The following is an 8374-nucleotide window of genomic DNA, read 5'->3' as shown; positions in this document are numbered from 1 at the left end:
ATTACTGTAATTCTGTTTATCAGCGGACCCTGTGTAACTATTCAAACAGGAATTAAACATTTTTCCAAGAGGAATAGTTGGAAATGAAGGACTTTTTTGTTCTCTGACTAATTTACAGCACTTGTGAAGAAGGAAAGGAAATCCTTGGTAATATATAATATTACTCAACAGCTAATTAGTGAGGTACCTATTCTGTCCAACTAACATTACCTTCCGTATCATTATCACATAGTGTGGTAAAGCAATGTACTAATTGATAGTATGCAAGTCAGCTCTCTCTGTAGTATACTAAGAGAAACTATTTAGCCAACAATCAACCGTTTAATGAAAGGCTGACACAGAAATAAAGCATCTAAAATGCATTTGGGAACATGTCATCACTGTTTGTGGTAATATTAAAGCCAGTAAAGCCAAAACAAGTAATGGTAAATACCTGGGTTCTTACATGGTGCTTTTCTACTCTACTTAAGCACTCAAAGCAATTTATATATCATGCTGTTCTATAAAGGCAGCCTCTGTGTGTTGTGCTAATCAAACCATGTTAGAACTTTAGCAGAACTTTTTTTCTGTTTTTGCTATTTTCCTGCTGAATTTTAAACATTAACATAAGCCACATTTTGAGCACCTTTTCCCCACTGATAAATATTAAAGAATTAATGTAGTGGATGCATGTTATATTTAGCCTCCAAAGCTGCTTTAGTCACTATGAAACACAGCAGACACGCTCACACTCAAAGAGGCTTATTTAAATTATGTGAAAAGCTAAGTTGACAACACAGAGCTGGAACTGAAGAGTGCTGTGATGATATGACAAAAAATAAATATTGAAAAAGATATATATTCAGGAACCAGGTTTCCAGCAATTATTTCACACAAGGGTGCAAAAACAATTATTTTATTTAGCTTCCTCTTAAGCTGAAACAAGCTTATTGCTTGTGGACGTGATTTTGATGAATGCCTCACTAAGTGCCGCTGGACACGTGTTTGTATATATTAAACAAACATGAGGTATGTTCTGTGGAACGTCTGAATCTCAGTCCCTCTGAAGCAGATTTGAGCCAGTGAAGGGGAACTTGTGAGTCACTGCCACAGTTAGTGGAGTTCTGTGGGCCTAGTATCGTTAATCCATGTCTATGAACAAGTGTGACAATAAGCTCTCTGTCTGAACAGCAATCCTCTTAGGCAAAGCTTTGTGGGTAAACTCGCCTCATGCAAATTCTAAACCCCATTAGCTTTGAGGGACTAGTCAGCTGCATTGAGATTAATGGCCAAGTGACTACTTGATTTAATAGGGTTATTTCACATCTTCCGGGGGAAAAATAAACAACAAAGTTAATGCAAGACATTTGTCACTGACGTCCTCAATCTCTCTACTCTAAGTGGGAGAACTTTCTTGTGTGTGCAGATGTGTTACTTACTCCGGTGGAGTAGTTGGGAGGCTTTTCAGATGTTACTACTTTAGGAATAATTATTTGGAGTAAGCTTCAATTGTTTGGACACTAAGGTGGAAAGTTTTTGTGCACAGCAAAGAGATATCAGAAAGTGAATGCAACAAGGAGGGAAAGTAGCATGGAATTTTTCATTACAGGGTAAAAAATGAAAATCCTTATTTATCTCTTTTCCATGCCGTCAGCTTACTCCAAACTTTGCTGGAGGGGATTACTGCCTGGGTGGGTAAGGCTCTGTCACCGCAGAGTGGGAGACAACACACTGTGACAACGGTGATCTGAGGGCCCTGCCGACTCCTCCAACTCACAGCTGTGAAGGAATGATTAGCCAAAAGTTGAGCAGGAGCCTTTAAATACTTTTTCATGACCTTTAATCCCCCAATCAAATGAAAATGCCACCCTTCCCTCAGCTGCAAAACACAACCAAATATTCCACTGCTGAGCTCCAAGCATGGACCAATAACAGCTTTCCACGGAATCTGAGATTACCTAAAGCTGGCCAATTACCTTAACAGGTGAAATGAGTGCCGTCTTCCAGTTAGGAGATTAATGCTGGATCATGCGAGAGCAACCATGGGAATGGGACTGCTCAGAGTGACACACTGGAGATATTCAGGTCTTTGAAAGAGTTTGAAGAGGATTTTTACTTATAATATACTGAGTTATAAATCACAGCAGCAGTCAACAGTATGCAGCACATGAAAAAAAACTACCGCAGACTTACAGGCCAATATACAAATAAAGTGTGGTAGTCCCCAAAAGTTGATTCTGTTCATCTGGACATTTTCAGTGGGAGAAACGTTTCGTCACTCATCCAAGTGACTTCTTCAGTCTCAGCTGACTGCAGGTTTCCCCAATCTTATAAATAGTACATTTGCAAAATTACGGAAACTAGCACCACTGAAGGACAATTGGGAGGTCCATGGTCAGTCCATAATACTTTCTTCAAGTCACTGACCATCTCGAAATCAAGGAGGGGGCCTAAGGGTACATCTTTTGTCATCTTACAGTGCTGTGATTGCAGCCATTCCCGAACTCTCTGTAAATGGTACTCATGATCAGTTGGCTTTGATCAGTGGTCGTTGATCAATGGTCATGAGAATTTGCATAATAATGATCAAGGAACTGACCTCACAGCTTGTAGCTGTTGTCCTGTGAGACACTGAACAGGACAACAGCTAACGCAAGCTGTTAACTCTCAGAAACTTGTCCTCTCATTCAGGCTACGTCCACACTAGCCCGGATAGATTTGAAAACGGGGTTTTCGTCTGAAAATGCTCTGCGTCCACACTATCGTTTTCAGTTGTTTTCACAGAGTTGCGTGCCCAAATGGCTTACGTTCCAGTACTGCGCATGCGTGAAACACAAGACGATTTGACCTTCCTCATTTCTGTCTGCCGCTTATTTACTTTCCGGCTCTTTGAAACGTTGCGGCAAAATGTTGAGGAAAAGCACCGAGGTTTTTTAATGGACTAACAATAGTGATGTGCAGTACCACTGATTTCCTTTCCGATCCGATACCAAGTAAAATTCAGGGTGATATCGACAATACTGATCCGATACAGATATTCTGTACAAAAACTTAATGTTTCATTGTATTTCATAATACAATATATAATTGTATTATGTAACTGAAATAATAATATAATAATTAGCTTCACAATGATTACAGGACATCAGACTACTTGTTCTTATTGCTTAATAATGCAGAATTATCATATGGAAATAAAAAACCTGAAGTTGAGCGCTATTTGAGCATGTTGCCTGTCTGCAGCACTAAGGACTCTGCGAGAGATGTCTGTCTCGCCCTAGCAGCGCCTGTCCCTCTCGTCTCCTTCTCTTCTGGTTGCGTCAACATAAGCTCATCATATTCTGTGATCTGATTTACTCTGAGGTGTTTGACGAGGTTAGTGGTCTTGCCACATGTATCACAAACCGCATCTTGGCTGTTTGTGGAGGTAAAATACGTCCACACATGACTCCAGTTACGCTCAGCAATTATTGTGAGTGCGCACGCCAAGGGCTGCGACACATTTATACAGCCGTATTTTGCATATGACTATGAAAGGCGTAAGAAGAAGTAGTTCCTTCCAATTTAGTAGATCTGAATGATATAGTTTCTTTCCACTGTGTTCCTGTTAATGAAAAACTACAAATTTACCCCAAAGTACTAAAATATTGATATTTTAATATGAGAATCGATTCTAGAACATAAATTACTGGTATTGGAAGAATCGATATTTCAATATCGATCCGCACACCACTAACTAACAATGAGGTGGAATTGTTGCTGCGAGTAACACAAAAGTACAAACTTGCAAAAGCGAGTGAGTATTAAAGAATTTGAAGAAAAGCTATCTGGAGCATGTACAAATTGATATTAATCTTTAATAGGGTTGTCAAAATTCAGAGCAAGGAAACAAAACAACTGCTGTATAATGCAATTAAATCTTAGTTTAATTGGTCACATGACTGCATCATATGAATAACATGTGTTTTAGAAAGTCTCTCCGTTTTCGCTGTCCACACTGCAACGCGAAAGCACCGTTTTCAAATGTATGTTTTCGAGAGCGTTTTGAAAACGTTGCATTGTCCATGAGCGAAAACGCCGTCTCAGTGTGGACGGGAGGCCAAAACGGAGAGAAAACGATGCGTTTTCAAACAAAAGCGCATTAGTGTGGACGTAGCCTCAGTTTTGGCTTTGGGTCTTCCAGACCTCTTCCTGTCAGAGTTTGCCCCAGTTTCTGAGGGCCTTGTGATGGTGAAGCAAACTGTACTCACTGACACCTTGACTTTCTTTGCAGTTTTTTGTAGGAAAGATCTACATTTTAAAGTGTTATGATGGTCTGTCTCTCTTCCATTGTTAATTGCCTTTTTCTCACCATTTTTGTAGTAACACACTACTTTCTGCAGTACAATACTGTTCAACTGATGCTCACGAGGGTATGGTACCTGTGTGTTTCAACACTGCTTTTACGCAGACAGAGGGGGTTGTAATTAATCTAGAAAAGAATAGCTTTCAAGGCTTGATCAACCTTCATTGCTGCAGAACAGCTTTAAATTGTTAACCCATTTTGAACTTTTCAATTCTGATTAAGTACTTTCTTTTTTTTAGTTTTGGGTAACTTTACCTTTTTTTTAACCTCTGGCAGTTCACCACTTACCTTTGTTCCATTTCAGGCTATTCATTGGACTTGAATGACTTGAACTGCAATAAAAAACTTGAAAAATTGGGGTGTTCTAAAAATTTTGACCATTAGTGTATTCTTGTTATGTCATTTTTTGTTGAATTCTTACACTGAACAAAAATATAAATGCAACACTTTTGTTTTTGCTCCCATTTTTCATTAGTTGAACTTAAAGATCTGAAATATTTTCTACATACACAAAGGACCCATTACGACCAAATATTGTTCACAAATCTGTCTAAATCTTTGTTAGTGAGAACTTTTTTGCCGAGATAATCCATCCCACCTCACAGGTGTGGCATGTCAAGATGCTGAATAGACAGCATAAATATTGCATAGGTGTGCCTTAGACTGCCCACAATAAAAGGTCACTCTGAATCAGGAATGGATCAGGATGTTTATCATTATTGATAAAGAGTGGGGTCAATATTGGTCAGGCCACCAGGATAACAGAGCTTTTTAACTGTGGGACATCACAGACATTAGTGCTGGTTCATAAATGCAATTCAACGACTTGAAGTAAGAACCTTCCTATCTGAGCTCTTCTGTTATATGCATGCATTTAACATTGAGTAGGAACGTTTGTAGGATTTTTTTTCACTGATGCTTTTAGTGCTTTTTTTTAGCTAATAGTGGTTTTCACTCTGAAATGGTGCCATAATCAATTGGAGCAGAACTCTAGATCATGCCCCCCTCTCCTCTTGCAGTGTTAACTCTGTCAGGATCACAAGTACTGAATGATTTTATTATTGTCACTGAGGGAGAGATTTAAAAAAAAAGAATTTATCCGAGGCAGACACGTAAGACTCACAGTAATTGCAGTGCTTTTGCAATATGTTCTAAATTAGGCTGCAATTATTTGTAAATCTTTGCCAATATGCCTGGGATTGTAGTCAGACTGTGGGCTGCATGTGGAATCACCTGTGATTGAAATCTAAAGTGGTCACCCAGAGTTAGATGGTGCAATCCCTGTTAATCCATCAATTTTTCCTAACTGCAAGGAATCAATGATCTATTTTAATAATAGAATTTGCCCTCATATAATACATGACAGATTTCAATTGCAAATCCTGCAAAATAATAAATAACTAAAGCTTAAAGCCATAAATTCTACATACAATTAACCTGTTTCTACTTTGGGCTCTCGCTCACCAAAATGAACTGTAGCTGAAAGATGGTTTTTGTTTTCTTCTGACCTTGCACTAGAAATGTTTTTATACTTACTACACTACTCTGTTTTCACAGTATAATTTCTTTCATATCAATTTCAAATGTTTATGTTAAACAGAATAACTAAGAATTAATCATGCTATAAGCCTGGCTCCTTTTTTCCTTTAACTGACACTCCTTTTATTCAAACATCAAAGCAGTTCACAGATGGATAACAAGACGAGTGACAAAGACAAAAGAATACAAAATGAGTCGAGGCGTTTTAAACAAGGAAGCAGGAAAGAAACAGTAAACATCACAGTAAAATAGCTGTGATGGGCCATGTGGGTAGTGGGTGGTGAAAATTATGACAGTCAGTGATTACATTTTAGTCCTTCAATCTGTAAGTGCGGGTATGTGTTTTTGAAGTGACAAAAAGAGGTACTGGCTGTAATATGACAACAAATGTCTTCTCAAATCTTTAAGGAAGAGTAGAAAGATAATCTATTAAGAGCTGGTGAAATCACTCGTAACATTTCTGTCTTTAAAGATTTGTCTTGGTAATAGACTGAAAACTGGAGGAGAAAAGAGATTGACTGAAAAACTAGACATAGGACAAGCTTGAAAAGGTCATATTTTTAACGTATGACCTCTGCATCCCTGGTTTCCAGAAAGCAGTCACCAGTAAAATTGTGGCAGCTGAGTGAAGTGCAATAGATGTTTTAGATGTATTTGCACACAGCTAGTGCTTGAAGTCCATGTGGAAACATCTTGAGACAAAATAAATAAAATATACAAATTCTCAAGTTTATCTTTGTGTGTACAAACCAGTGTATATAACTGAGTATTTGTACAAATATATGCACATGTTTTGTTTAGTTAAGTTACAACTAATAGTTAGCTAACTCGTATTGATTATTTTAACTTGTTCATCTGTTTCTGACTTCTTTTCTTTTTTGTTGATTTTGTTTTGGAAACTGTTGTGCTGTCAGTCAGTCATTTGTTGGCATTTGTTATTTGTGGTCTCTGTTACTAAGCTAATGTTGAATGGATTTTCTTGGGAGCTGTTTTGAGGCAAGCTAAAGCATGGAATTTTCTCACTCATCCAACAGACTGACAGTGGCAACGTGAGAGTGGTCTGTCGCTAATGCTTGTTAAATAAAAATGAACAATAAAAAATGTTCAATACATGAAAAAGTTGTATAAACTAAGTTTAATATCAGTTGAACATATAAATAAAGTTAACTGGGAAAATCAAATAGGCACGTGGTATTTTTCTTTTGTGGTTCATTCCTCCTGTATTCATTTTTGAGTAATATACAACTTAGCCAACAAAACTATCAATAAGCTTTGAGTTTTAAGAGGACCTTGAACGTTTCCTTTCTCTACTATAGAGACACTATTGGCTTGGTCTCCACATATCCCAGAGATGCCATTCATCTTGCTGTTGACTGACTATCAATGGTGGTGCCATAGAACCAGTTTTGGCTGTGATTTATATGAACTATTATCTTCCTGTACCTGGATGCTCTGCTCTGGAAATGGAGCTGAAGATGGGCAATCCTACCCAGTGAGCCTGCCCTGATCTAGATTAGACTGAAACTTCTAAATCTTCCAACACACTGGACAAACCAGAAAAACTGTCTCACTGAATTATAGACCACAATGTCCTTTAGTATCCAAGTTTGAATATTTCTTAATATTTTTTCACCATTAGATGGTTAAAAACAAACAAACAACCCCCCCCCCCCCTATAATTATTCGACCTTAAAACGAGAACTGCCAAAGAGGGTATTTTGGACACACCTTCTCATTTAATGGCTTTTCTTTATTTTCATGACTATTTACATTGTAGATTTTCACTGAAGTTATCAAACCTATGAATGAATATGGAATTATGTAAATTATGTAGCAAACAAAAATCATGTTTAACAATTTAGATTCTTCCAAATAGCCGCCCTTTGCTTTGATTACTGCTATTTTGATTACTCTGCGCTCCATCTCATCCCGAACCATCTCCATTCTGTTTAGGTCACGTGACTCTGGAGGCCAGGCCATGGTGCAGCACTCCATCACTCTCCTTCTTGATCAAATAGCCCTTACACAGCCTGGAGGTGTATTTGGGGTCCTTTTACCTGTTGTAAAATAAATGAGGGTCCAACTAAACGCAAACTGGATGGGATGCTGTGGTAGCCATGCTGCTTCAGTGTGCCTCCAATTTTCAATAAATCCCCATCAGTGTCACCAGCAGAGCACCCCCACACCATCACACCTCCTCCTCCATGCTTCACAGTGGGAGCCATGCATGTAGAGACCATCGTTCACCTTGTCTGTGTCGCACAAAGACACAGTGAGAGGAACCAAAGATCTCAAATTTGGACTCAGACCAAAGCACAGATTTCCACAGGTCTAATGTCCATCCTTCTGTTTCTTGGCCCAAACAAATCTCTTCTGCTTGTTGCTTTTCCTTAGTTGTGGTTTCTTAGCATCTGATTGACCATGAAGGCCTGATTCACACAGTCTCCTCTGAACAGCTGATGTAGAGATGTGTCTGCTAGTGGAGCTCTGTGTGGCATCTATCTGGGCTCT

The sequence above is a fragment of the Rhamphochromis sp. 'chilingali' genome (assembly GCF_963969265.1).
Source record: "Rhamphochromis sp. 'chilingali' genome assembly, chromosome: 11".
In the NCBI taxonomy this organism is placed as follows: domain Eukaryota; kingdom Metazoa; phylum Chordata; class Actinopteri; order Cichliformes; family Cichlidae; genus Rhamphochromis; species Rhamphochromis sp. 'chilingali'.
The sequence above is the reverse complement of the archived record's forward strand: the minus strand, read 5'-3'. Positions refer to the sequence as shown.